Below are 17,963 nucleotides of genomic sequence, written 5' to 3'. Positions count from 1 at the left end.
TTATACCAGGAAAACTCTGCAGTACAGACATACTCACTGGACATTTTGTATATGTCAACTCAACTGATTTTTGTCAGAACCTCAGCTTTAAGGCCCTTAATCATCTTGTTCCACTCATGAAATGTTAGTAAACAAAGTAATATCTGCCTGGCTTTTTAAAAATGATTGCAAAGCCTGGTGTGGTAGAGCACCTGCCTATCAAGTGTGAGGCCCTGAGTTCAATCCCCAGTACTGAAAAAAAAAAAAACCCTCTTTGTGCCCTTTGACCCCTGTGACAGATTCCTTGTTATAGCACTAGTGTGTGTTTGGTTTAACTTGTGGGCAAAGACTTATAGATAGGTGCAAAAAATAAATCCTCTTTTGAAACCCAGAACTCATTGTGCATGAGTTTTGATACATATAAGAAAGAATATAGTGAAAAAATAAAAAGATAAAAAGATTATGGACATGTATTCTTTCCAGTAGTTGAAATGGCATTGCATAACCTGCTCTTCAAAGATTTGGTAGAAAGCGAAGCCATAAGAGAGAGTACATTGGTAATTTTCTCTATTTCATCCAGGAAAATTAATCTAATTTAATTAATCTAATTTTCTCTACCTCTTATTGTCTTGGGAGAAGGAGAAATTTTGAGACAGGATTTCACACTGTTGCTCAGGCTGATCTTGAACTTGTGATCCGTCTTCCCTCACTATCCCAAGTGCTGGGACTATAGATGTGTATAATCACACTTAACCTTCTACTGGTTAATTTTTGTAAATCGTAATTTGCTATAAAAATTATTTCTTATTTATAGATCTTTAATTTTTACCACTGTCATGAGTATATTACAGGTATATTTCTCTATCTATGGTGTTTGTTTCGTGAAATTGAAATATTTGGTTTATGATATTAAAAAGTTTTCATTATGAATGACTTATTTGCTATTGCAAAATGTTATTCTTTGCTGGCCAGAATTATGCCTTGCCAAACAGATTGAGTCCAGTATTCTATTTGTTTGTCTTTACCTTCTAAAATTTGTGATCCTATTATTTTTGACCTTTCTAGATTACTTTTTTAGCTATTAAAGATAGTTATATAGAGAATATATTTACCTAAAAAAATTTGCAATTTTATTGAAATTTTTTTCCTGAAAATATGTTTGCTTATTGATGTGAAAGATATAACTTAAGTATATAGTATGTTTATTTATAGAGAATTTTTTAAAGACTTAAAGTAGGGGAATTAATGCTTTTTTTTTTTTTTTTTGCTGTACTGGGTCTTGAACTCAGGGCCTGCACCTTGAACCACTCCACCATCCCTTTTCATGTTAAGTATTTTTGAGATAGGGACTCATGAACTATTTGCCTGGGCTGGCTTTGAACCGTGATCCTCCTGTGTAGCTAGGATTACAGGTGTGAGCCATTGGCACCCAGCTACTGTTTTATTATTTTATGTGCAATTCCTCTGATAGATATGAAGGCTTACTTTTTTGTTCTAGTTATTATAATATAATAGTATATTATTAGTGCTTTGGACAGTAATTATTGCTACTTTGAATAAGGATAAAATAGTGTTCTATTTTATTTTCTTCTTCTTAACCTCTTCTCTGCTTCATAATTTTTTCAATAATATTAGGTTTGTTAATTTTTGTATGTACGTACATGTATATTTATATTACTAGTTTTTCAGTCTGGAAGCATTCTTTGATTCCTACCTAATTGGGTAGCTTTGTAATCAGGGAACTTATGTTTTCTATTCCTTTACTTCCTTCATTCCCAAATTTATCTGTGTCTTTCTACATATAGGTTCATATGACTTTCACATTCTATTATGCCCCATAAACCCCGTATTTGTTTGAGTCCTGACTTTATCATTACATATATTCAATGCTCCCCACAAATTATTTTGCCAAAATTTCTCTAGCTCAAATCTTGGTTGAAATTAATTTTTCAGGAGAACCAAGATGGGGATGGAGACAGAGCCGCAGACCTCCTGAGCTCCTGACCCACAGGTCCTGCGGAGAAGCTGGAGACGCTTGACTGAGGTAAAGCTCCAGAGAGAGCCAAAAACACGGCACTCTAAAGACTTAGATCATGGAAGGCTTCTCCATGCCATGATCTAATAAAAGAAGAGCCAGCATGCCAAATACTCATCCCGTAGGTCTGCAGAGCTCTCTGCCCCTTGGGCTCTTCCAGGCCACAGCCCCGCCCCAGACCCACACCCAGCAGGATACCTGTTCTTCAGCCGTGCCAACCTCCAGCCCGCAGACCCACACCACCCAGAATACCAGCCACTCGACCATGCCGCTGGGTCCATGACCACCTGGATCCCCACTACCAGTCCGCACCAGACCCCAGCCTTGCTGAGCCCCCACACGCATGAGACTAGCGGACCCCCACCCCACCCATCAGGCCCTGCTTGGCTCCAGCTCCATGTGGAACTGGAGCCCTGCACTGCTGGGACAGACACCAGCCTAATGGGAGACAGCCTAAACAACTAAAAACAACCAAGCCTGCAATCCTACTATTACAGAACTCGTGATTTTTTTTCTCCCTTCTTTAAGGGTTTGGCAGCCTGGTTTGCTGTTTGATCACCCACCATCTCTCCCATTTTTTAAAATTTCTTTTTTTTTTTCTCTCTTCTCTCTTCCTTTTATCTTTCCTTCTCTTTTTCTTTTTTAATCCTTCTTTCATGATTTTGTTAGTAATAATATTGTAACCCAGCTAATACCAAATTACACATAGTCCAGGGACAGAAATGGTACCTAGTGGAAATATGGGAAGAAGAAAAAGGGAAGGAAACCATTCTCCCCCAAAAATAAAGTAGTACAGGATTTAGACCAAAATGAAGAAAACAGATACCCAGACACAGACTCCAACAAAACAAAGATAAACTATACCAAGGAACCCAATGAAGACCACACGAGCACCATGAAAGAAGAAATTCTACAAATAATTAATGAGAATTTCATAGAGATGCTACTAGACTTGATCAACAAAAATGTACAGGAGTCACTCAAGAAATTACAAGATAACAAAATTAAGAATATCAGAAAACACAGAAATAAATAAATGAAATCATAGGAGCCATAAACAAACACCAAACTGAAACAAAGATCACCATAAGCAGAGAGATAAATGAATTAAGGGCAAAATTGACAATATTAAAGAAGAAATAACCTATAATATAGAAAACCTCAAAAAAAAATGAAAAAGAAATACAAAACAAAATGGAAGGCCATTCCAGCAGAATAGAACAAACAGAAGACAGAATCTCAGAACTTGAATATGAAATGGCAATTAAAGGAAAAACTGAAGAACTATTAGTTAAACAACTCAAGACCTGTGAAAAGAAAATGCAAGAACTCACTGACTCCATCAAAAGACCAAACCTGAGAATCATGGGCATTAAAGAAGGAGAAAAGATGCAAGCAAAGGGAATGCATAATATATTCAACAAAATAATAACAGAAAATTCCCCAAATCTAGAGAAAACTATGCCCATTCAGGTACAGGAAGCCTCCAGAACATCGAACGGACCTAACCAAAATAGAGCTACCCCACGACATATCATCATTAAAACAACAAACACAGAGACTAGAGAAAGAATATTGAAGGCTATAAGAGAGAAAAAACAAATAACCTACAAATGTAAACCCATCAAAATTACAGCAGACTTCTCAACAGAAACAGTAAAAGCAAGAAGAACATGGGGTGAGATCTTCCAAGCACTGAATGAAAATAACTTCAATCCTAGGATACTTTACCCAGTAAAACTATCATTCAAAATAGATGGAACAATAAAAGTCTTCCATGATAAGCAGAAATTAAAACAATATATGACCACCAAGCCACCACTACAAAATATTCTCCAAAAGATTCTGTACACAGATAATGAAAGCAAACAAAACCATGAAAGGGCAGGCAATACCAAACCACAGGAGAAGAAAAGACAAGAAAGTAAAGAATAACATAGTTTCAGCCACACATAATCAACTCTTAATCAACAAAGACAACTACATGACAGGGATCACCACGTACTTATCAATACTAACACTGAATGTTAATGGACTAAATTCCCTCATCAAAAGACACTGACTGGAAAACTGGATTAAAAAGGAAGATCCAACAATCTGCTGCCTACAAGAGACCCACCTCATCCACAGAAATAAGCACTGGCTGCAAGTGAAAGGCTGGAAGAAGATTCACCAAGCCAATGGTCCCCCAAAACAGGCAGGAGTAGCCATACTTATCTCAGACAAATTAGACTTCAAACCTACATTTATCAAATGAGATAAAGAAGGACACTCCATACTAAGAAAGGGGGAAATACAACAAAAGGAAATAACAATTATCAACCTATATGCACCCAATGTCAATGCACCCAATTTCATCAAACATACTCTGAAGGACCTAAAAACACATATAAACTCCAACACAGTGATAGTGGGATACTCCCTTATCACCAATAGTTAGGTCATCCAAACAAAAAAAATCAATAAAGAAATTCTAGAACTAAACCACACCATAGATCAAATGGACCTAACTGATGTCTACAGAATCTTTCATCCAACTTCTGCACAATACATATTCTTCACAGCAGCCCATGGAGCCTTCTCAAAAATTGATCATATCTTAGGACACAAAGCAAGCCTCAGCAAATATAAGAAACTAGAAATAATCCCAGGCATTCTATCTGACCACAATGCATTAAAACTAGAAATCAACAACAAAAACAGGAGTAAAAAACATGTAAACAATTGAAAGCTGGACAACACAAGCTCAATGATCAGTGGATCATTGATGAAATAAAAGAGGAAATAAAAAGGTTCCTGGAAGTTAAAGAAATGAAAACATGACCTACCAAAACCTATGGGACACAGCAAAGGCAGTCCTAAGAGGAAAGTTTATAGCCATGAGTGCATATATTAAAAGGACAGAAAGATCTCAAATCAATGACCTAATACTACAGCTCAAACTCCTAGAAAAACAAGAACAAGCAAATCCCAAAACAAGCAGAAGGAAAGAAATAATTAAAATAAGGGTTGAAAACAATGAAATAGAGACCAAAAAAAACTTACAAAGAATCAATGAAACAAAATGCTGATTCTTTGAAAAAATAAATAAGATGGACAGAGCCCTGGCAAACCTGACTAAAATGAGGACAGAAAAAACCCAAATCAGTAAAATCAGAAACACAAAAGGAGAGATAACAACAAACAACACGGAAATCCAGGAAATCATCAGAGACTACTTTGAGAACCTGTACTCTAATAAATTTGAAAATCTTAAAGAAATGGACAGATTTCTAGAAACTTACAACCACCCAAAACTGAACCAAGAAGATACTTATCACCTGAATAGATCTATAACACAAAAAGAAATTGAAGCAGCAATCAAGAGTCTCCCAAAAAAGAAAAGTCCAGGAACCGATGGATTGACTGCTGAATTCTATCAGATGTTTAAAGAACTAATTCCAACTCTCCTTAAACTGCTCCATGAAATAGAAAGGGAAGCCAATATAACTCTATGAAGCCAATATAACTCTCATCCCAAAACCAGACAAAGACACCTCCAAAAAGGAGAATTATAGGCCAGTTTCCTTAATGAATATTGATGCAAAAATCCTTAATGAAATAATGGCAAACCAAATCCAACAACACATCAGAAAGATCATTCACCATGACCAAGTTGGCTTCATCCCAGGGATGCAGGGATGGTTCAACATATGCAAATCTATAGATGTAATACAGCATATTAATAGAAGCAAAGACAAAAACCACTTGATCACCTCAATAGATGCAGAAAAAGCCTTCGACAAGACCCAACAACACTTCATGATAAAAGCTCTAAGAAAACTAGGAATAGAAGGAATGTACCTCAACATTGTAAAGGCAATGACAAGCCTACTGTCAACATCATACTTAATGGTGAAAAACTGAAACCATTCCCCCTAAAATCAGGAATGAGACAAGGGTGCCCACTCTCCTCACTCCTATTCAACATAGTACTGGAATTCCTAGCCAGAGGAATTAGGCAAGAAGAAGAAATAAAAGGAATACAAATAGGTAAAGAAACTGTCAAAATATCCTTATTTGCAGATGATATGATCCTATACCTTAAAAATCCAAAAAACTCCACCTGAAAACTTTTAGACACCATAAACAGTAAGGTGGCAGGATACAAAATCAACCTAAAAATATCATTAGCTTTTCTATACACCGACAATGAACAAACTGAGAAGGAATATATGGAAACAATTCCATTCTCAATAGCCTCAAAAAAAATCAAATACCTAGAAGTAAATTTAACAAAAGATGTGAATGAACTCTACAAGGAAAATCACAAACTCCTGAAGGAATAGATCCAGGAAGATTACAGAAGATGGAAAGATCTCCCGTGCTCATGGATTGGTAGAATCAACATAGTAAAAATGGCTATACTACCGAAAGCAATCTACGTGTTTAATGCAATTCCCATCAAAATCCCAATGACTTTCATCACAGAGACTGAAAAATCTACTCAAAAGTTCATTTGGAAACACAAGAGACTGCGAATAACCAAGGCAATACTCAGCAAAAAAAGCAATGCTGGAGGTATCACAATACCTGACTTCAAACAATATTACAAAGCAATAGCAATAAAAACAGCATGGTACTGGCATAAAAACAGACATGAAGACCAGTGGAACAGAATAGAAGATCCAGATATGAATCCACACAACTATACCCACCACATTTTTGACAAAGGTGCCAAAAACATACCATGGAGAAAAGACAGCCTCTTCAACAAATATTGCTGGGAAAGTGGTTACCCATCTGCAAGAAACTGAAACCCGATCCATGTCTATCACTGTGTACTAGTATCAAGTCAAAATGGATCAAGGACCTAAATATCAGACCTGAAACTCTGAAGTTACTAAAAGAAGGAGCAGGAAACACTCTGGAAATAATAGGTATAGGCAAAGACTTCCTCAATACAACCCCAGCAGCCCAGCAACTAAGAAAAAGGATGGACAAATGGGACTACATAAAATTAAAAAGCTTCTGCACAACAAAAGAAATGGTCTCTAAACTGAAGAGACCACCCACAGAGTGGGAGAAAATATTTGCCAGCTACACATCAGACAAGGGACTGATAACCAGAATATACAGAACTTACGAAACTAAACTCTCTTAAAATCAATGAACCAATTAAAAATGGGCAACTGAACTTAATAGAACTTTCTCAAAAGAGAAATTCAAATGGCAGAAAAGCACATGAAAAAATGCTCACCATCTGTAGCCATAAAGGAAATGCGAATCAAAACAACACTAAGAGTCCACCTCACCCCTGCTAGAATAGCCATTATCAAAAACACCACCAACATCATGTGTTGGTGAGGATGTGGGGAAAAAGGAACCCTAATCCACTGCTGGTAGAATGCAAGCTGGTGCAACCACTCTGGAAAAAAATTTGGAGGCTTCTTAAAAAGCTAAACATAGACCTGCCATATATGATCCAGCAATCCCACTCTTGGGGATATACCCAAAAGACTGTGACACAGGTTACTCCAGAGGCACCTGCACACCCATGTTTATTGCAGCACTATTCACAATAGCCAAGTTATGGAAACAACCAAGATGCTCACTATTGATGAATGGATCAGGAAAATATGGTAATTATACACAATGGAATTTTAGTCAGCCATGAAGAAGAATGAAATGTTATCATTTGCAGGTAAATGGATGGAACTAGAGAACATAATTCTGAGCAAGGTCAGGCAAGCTCAGAAGACTAAAAATCATATGTTCTCCCTCATATGCGGACTTTAGATCTAGGGCAAATGCAGCAATGTGGCTGGACTTGGATCACATGATAAGGGGAGAGCACATTTGGGTGATACACAAATAGGTAGAAAACCCAAAACATGAAAGCATTTGATGTCCCCACTCCAGAGGAGCTAATACAGAAACCTTAAAGCAACAGAGGTTATCATGAGAAGGGGATCAGAAACCAGGGTAAAGATCAGTTAGAGATGAATCAACATGGATCATAACATGTATATACGAAAGCAATGCTAGGAATATTTCTGTATAGCTATCCTCAACTCAACTAGCAAAAACACTTTGTCTTCCTTATTATGCTTGTCTCTTTTCTTCAACAGAACTAGTGATAAAGGCAGAACAGGACCTGCCTGGAACTGAGGGGGGAAGCAGGGAGAGGGTGGGGGAGAGGGGCGGGGGTAGAAATGACCCAAACAATGTATGCACATGTGAATAAAAGAATAAAAAAAAAGAAATTAATTTTTCAGTAGTATTCTGATGAAATACTCATGGGGAAAATGTTATTTGGTTTCCTACATGCTCAAAATTGTTTATCTGAAGTCTTTATTCTTGGAGAACAACTTTGCTGAATAAAAAGGTCTGGACTCATTATTTCTTTTCTTTAGCATTTCATAGCCCATGTCTGTGGAGCCACTGCTTGTTGATGTGCAGAAATCTATGGTCAGCTTTATTTCCCTTCTAGTAACTGTCATTCTTTTATACTACAGCCCCAAAGATTCATTTTTTATCCTTAACATCCAGAAAATTTTCTGGGTCAATGTTTTTCTGAATGAAATAGGCCCTTGCGATCTGTAGACTCAAGTTTCTATTTATGTGTTTTTTAAATATTTGTTCTTAGTGTCAGAAAAGTCTTTTGAAATTGTATATTCTTTTCTGTGCTATTGCCTTGATTATATTTTTTTCATATTTTACAGCTATGCACCATTTATATATCCATTCTTATCTTCTTTAATACCTTTTTCTTTAAAGCATTAAAACTCCTTTAATTATACATTAATTCTACATCATTTTGTTTCCACATGCTGAGCTATTTCTGGACTCTTTTACATGTTTTTTGCATTTATAAATTATATCTAACTCCTGGTTTTGTGGGAGATAGAGGTTTTGGACCTTTTTTTATATTTTTAAAAACTTGTTAATTTGAGTAATTTCCAAGGAGAGATAGTACAAATGGAGTCAGGTTTGTATAAGAAGATGCCCTAACAAATTAAACTAAAATCAGCAGTGTTATAAATCTGCCCTCTACCATCATTGTTAGTTTAAATTTTACCATGGAGTTTGTCAAAGAGTAAGGAAAAAGGAAAAAAATGCCACAAAGATTGGAAAGGAAAAAAAAATGGTCACTATTCAGAAATGTTCACATACACATAGATTTTCTACATAGAAACCCCAAACTAACTCACTTATAAATTATTAAAATTAATAAATTAAAAAGAAGCTGTGTAAAATATTAATATAGAAATATCTCTTTCATATCCATACCACAAAAATAAACTGTTCAAAAATGCAATTCAGATGTTTATAATAGCCACAAAATATTTAAGTTACCTGGGAATAATTCTTAAAATATAAAGCGGTAAAAGAGCATATAGATGAAAATCATTAAGGTCTATAGGACAAAATTAATTTGATTCTGAAAAGAAGCCATGTGATCTTCAGTATCATAAGAGGTCAAAACTGCCACACATTGAGTTAAAGATTTAAAATGATTATGGGCATGGCTGTATATCATAAACAAATTAATAAACTGACAGCAATAAAATGTCATGGAGTCAAATAGAGCTAAGGTAATTCTGAAGCAAAAGAAAATCTTGAGGAGCCTTCCTGTACAAATAAGGCAGTTATGTACTTACACTGAAATAGTACAGTGTTACATCGGCATAAGGTTAGACAGATGTCCAGGAAAACAGAAAATAAAGACTGGAAATGTGCCTGTACATGAAACGTTTGTTGTATGACAGAGGTTGCCCTGTAAATCTGTGGGTAAATGAAGGACTACTCAATAAATGGGCTGAGACAGTTGTTCATATGAAAAAAATGTACTCCTACTTCTTTTCTAGATACTTTGACTTACATGTGAGAATATAATTCTTTAAAAATTTAGAAGAGTGTCAACATGACCTTAGAATAAGAAATTACCTCCTGGGGATGAATGCATAGCACCTTATAAAGCACTTGCATACATATATATGAGACTCTAGCTTTGATCCCCAGCATCGCACACACAAAAATCTATAAGCCAGGTGTGGTGGCACACACCTGTGATCCCAGCATTTGGGAAGTGGAGGTAGGAGGTCTGCAAGTTTGGTGCCTGCCTGGTTTATGTGGCAAATTGTAGTCTGGGCTACATAGAGAAACCTATCTTCGTGACAGACTCCCTCCCCCCAAGAAAAACTAACTAAAAGAAAATTAAAGTATAAAATTAAAATTGAAAACCTCTATTCATCAAATCACATCATTAAATAGAAGATATTTGCACACATTTAGCCAATGAAGGTTTATTGCTGTAAATCAATAGAAAGAAGAATGCATAATAACAAGAAAAAGCAAATCACAGAAAAGTACATGTAGTACACAAGCACTTTTGATAAAGCTCTCAAACCAGTTTTGCTTATAGATATACATATTTGAAATGAGAACATTTTTAAAGGAAAGAAGCAAAAAAAATCAAATCAGTGTACTGGTTACCTCTGAAAGAAAGCAACAGAGAAGGATAGAGTCAAAATCCATAAATAAAATAGTTTGATCATTTTTAGTCGTTTTTAAGAATTTAAAACATCATTAAAAATCTTCTATATATTTTATATTTGAAATGCATGCTATCTATATCTTTCTTAAAATCAAGTTTATTTTTGAATTATAATGTACATATTGGAAAATGCAGATGGAATAAGAATACCAACCAGCAAATTATCACAAGATGTTCACATCCATGAAATCACAACTCAGGTTTTCAAAAAAAAAACATTTCCACACATTAAAAATCCTCATGTCACCAATGTTGGCTTCTTCCTCATAGATAAGCAGTTGCAAATATTCCTTTGCACATGTGCAATTTTACATATAAATGATCAAAAATTATTAAGAAAGGAGATATAAAATATTTTTAAGAGAAGAGAGCAAGTTTCTTCTGATATCGCCCTTTTCTAGATAGGTTTTCATCTTTGCCCAGCTAAGAAATTTTATATCACAAGGAAGAAAGGGGATATCCACCTTACTACTAATCAAACCACTACCTCCTAACAGACAAAAAGAGTGGTAAAAAACATTAAGAGTGCCCTAATATTTCTTGAAAAACTATTATTAAAAATTAGTGCCAAAAAATCCTCAGATTAATCTCATCCTTTTGCTTGAGGCTCATCAGTGTTTGAACACACTGCATTGTACCCCAATGTCTTCTCTTTTCTAATGTGTCTATGCCTTAGTTTCTTTCATCATTCTTTAAGCAAGTTCCACTCTTTATGCAACTTTACCTAGAGATGTTTCTCTCTGGGCATATAGCAATTTGAAAATGCATATTTCAACAATGTAGTGCTAATAACTGACTCCAGTAGGTCAGCTGTGTTCTGACCACTGTATCATTTACTAGGAGTATTCCTTTCTAGATGCTATATACTCTTTTTTAATGTAGCATAAAATTGTGTATCAGCCTTATGAATGAACTAGCTATTATAAACCATCAAGTCCATTTTCACATAAACTTCAATGATATAAACCTCTGTTATTCTGCTTCTATTTAAATAATTAACTTCTTTTTTATGTCTATAACTTTGCTTCATTTCATTACTGCTTATCTTTGATATCCTTTCTTCAGTTTTTTGTTTGGGAGATAGATTCATTTTGACACTTACATTTCTATGGTGATAGGTTTCCAATTTTAAAAATTATCATATGCATTATTTTCATTAAGTCCCCTAAGATGCACAGGGATCTTTCGTCACATTCAAAAATGAGATAGATTAGAAATGAAGAATAGGAACCTTGTTCCAACTCAGTTCCTATATCTGAGCTGACACAACTTTGGGGCAAAGCATTCATTTCACTGACCTCAATGGCCTCTTTCAAACTAGACTGACTTAGACTAATTAAAATTTTATTTTAAAAACTCATTTACTAAAAGACCTAGAATAGGAAAATGTTCCCAGAGAAGACAGTAGTTAGAAGACAACATTTGGTGAGAAGAAACCTGAAATTACTCTGCTTTCATAAGTAAGTGCTAACAAAATTGGTGATTCCAAAAATCATGCAAAGAGAATTTAATACACATTTTGATAACATAAATCATGTCAAGGAAAATTATTAGGTCATCTTAGCTTCAATTTAGGAAATTATCAAAGTTTCACAGCCTTGTTTCTTATAATGTAACTTACATGCTGCTGTTTTTGTATTTTGCAAATAATAAAGTAGGCTGTGGATGGGCAATCTAGTCTGGGTTTCCTAGTTTGGATTCCTTGGGGGCTGTACAAAATAGAAATATGTATAGTTATCTTTAAAAAATGTCATTTTTTAAAATTTATAAAATCAGAGAACAGGAGGGTGGAACAGGTCCTGACTGGGGTTGGGATGGTGGTACCAGAGGGAGAGGGGAGGTGGGGAAAGCGTGTGGGAAGGTGAACATGGTACAAATTCTGTGCATATATGAGTGTAAATGGAAAAATGATGCCTGTTGAAACTATTCCATGAATGGTGGGAGGGGATGACAAAGGAGAATGATGGAGGAGGTGAATTCAAGTACGATGTATTTGATATATTGTAATATATTTGTAAATACCACAATGTACCTCCACCCAGCACAACAATGAAAAACTGGAAATATGGGACGGGGTGGCATTCCAGTCTTGTTCAGAAGGCAAGCCTATGTACATCAACTGTAACAAGTTAATTGTCCCAAATATCTCACTTTGGCATTTTTACAATAGATATGCATAAATTACTGCAATGACCTAGTGACAGGCAGTTCTGCCAGCTACAGGCATGTAACTTAGAAGCCAAACAGTACCAATTAAAAGAATCACAGTGCACTAGGCTGTCCAATAAAAAGAAACTAGTCATGCCTTTGGTCAATCATTTCACCATTTGCCATCTCTACTTAGCATTTGTAAATTAAAGTTGGGAAAATCCCAAATGTGCTGAATTCTTTTCTCAAAGCAATAGAACAAAGAACTTCACATTATATGCTCATAAAACTGATTGGAAAGCCAGTATCTCCATAGATTGAATTGTAAGAACAAAAAAAATGATCAAAATAATAAAATGATTAAAAACTGAAATATTACTGGGATAGTTTCGTTGAGCTTTAATATATCAAGCTGCTTTTAGTAACTGAAAATGCGGGTGAAGCTGGTAAGCATTATTGTATGAACTGGCATAAACATCCATGGATAGTATTAGATTAGTACTACAAAAGTAACTTCTGGCAGTCTATATGTACTGAAACAACCACATGGGAGGCAGATTGGAAAATTTGTCTAAGAAAGACTGACCAGGATCTGAACCAAGGAAGTAGACTATCCTGATCTTGAGATAGGCTACCTTTGCCAAGAGCATGCCTTCATTCCATTCACTACAACACTCGTCCATCCACGTGTTCAGGTGCGTATGTGTACATTTTGTAGTATCCATCAGCAAATTCCTACATTATTTTCAATTTCATGTAATTTTTTTTTTTGGCTTTATCTTTTAGAGCACTTTTAAATTCACAGCAAATTGAGCAGAATGCTCAGAGATCTCCTATTTATACTACAGGCATAGCCTCTCCACTCTCAACATCCCCCATTAGAGTCATACATTTGTTGTAATTGATAGATTTAGATTGGAACATCATAATCACCAGATGTCCGTACTTTACCAGAGGGTTCACTCTCATTTCCTTTTAAAATATTAAGATCACAAGCAGAGATAACAACTTCAACTTCCCTTAAACATAATGGCTAAGTGTAAAACTGGGTTTCAGACTTAATCAAACCTAGTTTCATCAAGCAGATCTTACATTTTGATCCAAGAAGAAAGTATTGATTATATCACTTGACATTTTTAAAAGATTCGTTACAAAGCAGAATCCAAAATATTTTGCTTAAATCTCTAATAACCAGAATTTTCAGTTAAAATTTTTCTTTCTGATGGCTAAAAAGAGAAACGGGGCATAAAAGAAGTACAGGCTAGCTCCAGTTGCATTGAGTTTCCTACTGGATTTGAAGCATAAATACACTCCCACATATTAACTTCGGCCCTCTCTGTTTGCACTTTCCTGATGCTTAGAGGAAACAGTCAAGATTCCGCCAGGACTTACATCTGTGCAGTCTGAGCAGGTCACATACACCAAGCCTTCGGAAAAGACAGAGGGATTTATTTCCCCCTCCATTTCCAAAGGCATTGGTAGGTTCTGTTTAGCCTGCAGGGCCACTTGGACCTCTGAGAAGACCCATTTAATTAAGATATTAGCTTCTAACCTACTAAAGAAAGCTTCCGAAATTTATATGTTGAGAGTGAAATGACTGTTTCTTCATTAAGACACATTGAAATCTGGTTTCAGCTTCTTTTTGTGTACAGCAACCTGCACTGAGTAAAGTGTCTGGCCTGCCCAGCCTTGCTCATTTCCTTAGAGGGAGGACCAATAGCAACATTCAGCTGATTATAAAAGAAAGGAAAGAGACTCCTAGTGATTATAGAATTCTTATAACGTGCATAGTATTATTATGGCACTCTGCCCAGGGCTCATCAAAGATAAATGACTTTTGAAGAGTAGGGGTTTTTTTTATGTTAAACTTAATAGACATTCTCTTTCTTTCTTAAAAAAAAAAAAGCTGGCAAGGGAATGGAAAAGACATCAAAGCAATTTCCCTATAAATCTATACAAAAATGAATTTCAGAGTCAACTTTTTTGCTTTTATTACTTATGGTGTTTTTATTTTTTGAAGCTAAAAGGGAATATAATTCAGTACCTTTCAGATTGCTTTGAAGAAATATAATAAATCCAATACATATAGAAAAGTTTATAGGACATTTTTACAAAATACACAACACTCTGAATGAAATCTTTCTCCAACATTAACATTGTTTCTGAAAATTATTCTTCAAAGTTTTTCATACATATTTTACTAGATTTTCCTAGGCACTTAGTAATTTATAATTCTGAAGTCCAATGACAGGAGACAAGGTTTAATATTTTGGTAGAAGAAGCCATTGTCTTTTCTAAACTGCTATTCTTAAAATCCTTATCTGAACTTTAAGCTACAATAACAATCTCTCATCTCAGTATCTATGGCTAGGAATTTTGATGGGAAGTAGAAGGGCGAGAGTGTCTATTAATATTGCAACATAAGCCTCAGAATGTGTTCTTGTGTGTGAAATTATATTTTTATGACACTTCTCTGGTTTTGTTTGAATCAGCTCTATTGAAAATCATCTTGAACCCAATTTTTATCCAGTAACTGCTTCTCAATACACTTTACTCTTGTAACTGTTAAAGATTTGTTGGCTCAGCTTTTCAGGCAAGGCTATTTGAATGCACAAGGGGGTTGCCAGAGTGTACTTATGACAATGTCAAAATTAAACAAATTCAAAGTTGCCTAGTACCATCAGTAGTTCAGCCTCCTTTAAAAAGTTCAAAGTTCACAGTACAAAAAACAAGTTAGCTGTTTAGCTGTAATAACATAGCACTAACTCCAAATTATTAAGCCAAGGCAACCATAGATTGCAAGGTAATTTTTTTGGAGTGGGGAGTGTAAAAGACACCCTTGGAGCCTTAGATAAATTCTTCTAACCTGAGAGTCTTGAATAGCAATCCTAATTGTTCACTGACTACTCACTTGGTTCATCACTATGTAAATAGCTCACCATGTATAAAAGTACATACCATTCACCAAACACTTAAAATTAATACCTAAAACCATCTGTCCTCCTTATCTGCTGTACCCAACAGGATGTTTTTGTATTCAGTGGAAGAACCAGGGATCAGAGACAGATATTTCCCCAGGTCATCTTAATTTACCTGAATTGAAATTGCCTCACGGAGTGGGAGGTTGGGAGTTAGTAAGACATTGGCGAGAACATAGTCGAACTTCAGTGCTTTACCTCAGATACCAAATCATTAGCACAGCAAGGAAAACTTTAAATAGATGTTAAGGAACTGAAAAACATTTACCCCTTTGAAAGTCAACCTCCTCTAAATGCACAGAACAATGCTGGCAGCCATTCAGTTGTACTAATGGTATTGAAACTACTCCAGATCAGAAGACTACTGTAGATGTGGCTAACAGAATCTTTCCATGTTTCTCCACCCTGGCTACACATTAAAATTTCTTGGGAAGCCTGTGACATAATTGATCACCACTGGAAAAGTATGTTTTTAAAGCTGTCCAAGTAATCCTAATGTGCAAAGATGGAGAAGTAACCATATCAGAAACAGTGTAGAACATTTTCAGAATTTCAATACTCAGAACATGTCTGCAGGCATCCACCACCTCCACCACAAAGAACAGCATCCCTCTAAAATAAGGAAGAGATTTCCTACAATAAGTAGAAAGAAAATAGGTTCACTAGGAAATTTAAACCTGATGGGTAGTAGGATAATTTCTTTTTTTTGTATAATCTCCACCACATACAGCAGGGTTATAAATATAATACACTAAAATAGATAGGCAGAGAAAATATATTAACTTTGTATCTGCAACTTCCTTCAAGGCAACATCCTCTGGGTAACAGAAAAATATTTAATATAATTTTAAGTTTACCCTAACTCAATAATGAAAGTAGTCCTATCATTGTACTGTCTTTCTTGGAAAACAATCTAAGTTTTGCAAATCTATTTCCTCATTCCATGCCTCTTTTCCCAAGATAATACTTAAGCACCATACAGTGGGTGGTCTGTAAGTCTTCATGACATGCGATAAAGGAAGGAGGAAGCTCTGGTGTCATACAGGTCCCTAAAAGTACGATAGCATCTTCCGTCTACCAGGGTAGCCCACCATATACCTGTTTATTGGATACCATGCTTGGTCACCTGTGGCTACTGAGTCTGATGCAGCATTGGGCAGCTGCCTCATATGACTTGGACTTTTTTTCATCCTTCCATATCTTTCACACCATGTACCTAACCTGAAGGCTTCATAATCCACCCTATCCCTATCCAGTGCTGTATGCTACAGTCATTATGCCACACACTTTAGATGGCGGCAATTCTTCCATCTCTTTATCTGCTTTCTAAAAACTATAACTTAATTTTTAAAAAGATGTCTAAATTGACATAAAATGCAGTGGTATTTATACGTACTTGGTACATGGAAATCTCTAACTTCATTATATTGCTGCAAGCTCCCCTCATATATTATACATTTTTCCTGTCTTTCTTCTTGTTTTTTTTTTAATTTTTTTTCCTTTATTGTTGTAATGGGTGGGATACATGGTAGCATTTACACAGGTTCTTACAATGTATCAAATATATCATACATGAATTCACCTCCTCTACCATTCTCCTTCATCCCCCACCTTGACCCCCTGGAATAATTTCAATAGGTATCGTTTTTGCGTTTACATACATGTGTACACATTTTTTAAACTGTATTCATCCTCCTACCCCTCTTCCCAAAATCACCCCTCTGAGTGGAGATAATTCTGATTGGGTAAGAAAAGAGGTGCAAAGGGATTGTCTCAGGTTTTGTTTTTGTTTTCTATCCCTCTTCACTTATGAGTTCCAGGGCCAGAGCATCACATCAGGAGGGTCAAAAGAAATTTGCCTACTTCAGAGACCAGTCTCTATATATTGAGTGAAAAGCTATTGAAATTGGAATGAAATGTACAAAGTTAAAAATGCAAAAGATTGCCAGCACCAGGGGTTCATACCTATAATCTTAGCTACCTGTGAGACTGAGATCAAGAAGATTGTAGGTTCAAGACCAGCCAGGGCAAATAGTTCACAACCCCATTTTCAAAATAACCAGAGAAAAATAGACTAGAGGTGTAGCTCCAGTGGTAGAATGCTCAAGGCAAAGCCCTGAGATCAAATCCCAGTCACTCAAAGATGAACAAGAAGAAGAAGAAGAAGAAGAAGAAAGACGAAGAAGAAGAAAAGAAGAAGAAGAAGGAGAAGGAGAAGGAGAAGAAGAAATAGTACAGAAGCTATTGCTTTATTAACCCTTCTGGATAGTTAAAATTATCTGTT

The 17,963-nt window shown here is 35.7% G+C and overlaps 1 non-coding gene across 1 annotated transcript; it reads left to right on the top strand.

Annotated features, from left to right (window-relative positions):
• Nucleotides 1-290: 290 nt before the first annotated feature.
• On the top strand, nt 291-414 carry LOC141421808 (small nucleolar RNA SNORA40). The gene has a single exon (XR_012446501.1). It is a non-coding gene; the product is annotated as a small nucleolar RNA SNORA40 (small nucleolar RNA).
• Nucleotides 415-17,963: the final 17,549 nt, after the last annotated feature.

Source organism: Castor canadensis, chromosome 3 (assembly GCF_047511655.1).
Source record: "Castor canadensis chromosome 3, mCasCan1.hap1v2, whole genome shotgun sequence".
Taxonomy (NCBI): Eukaryota; Metazoa; Chordata; class Mammalia; order Rodentia; family Castoridae; genus Castor; species Castor canadensis.
Note: the sequence above shows the minus strand (reverse complement) of the source record. Positions and strands in the feature narration are given on the sequence as shown.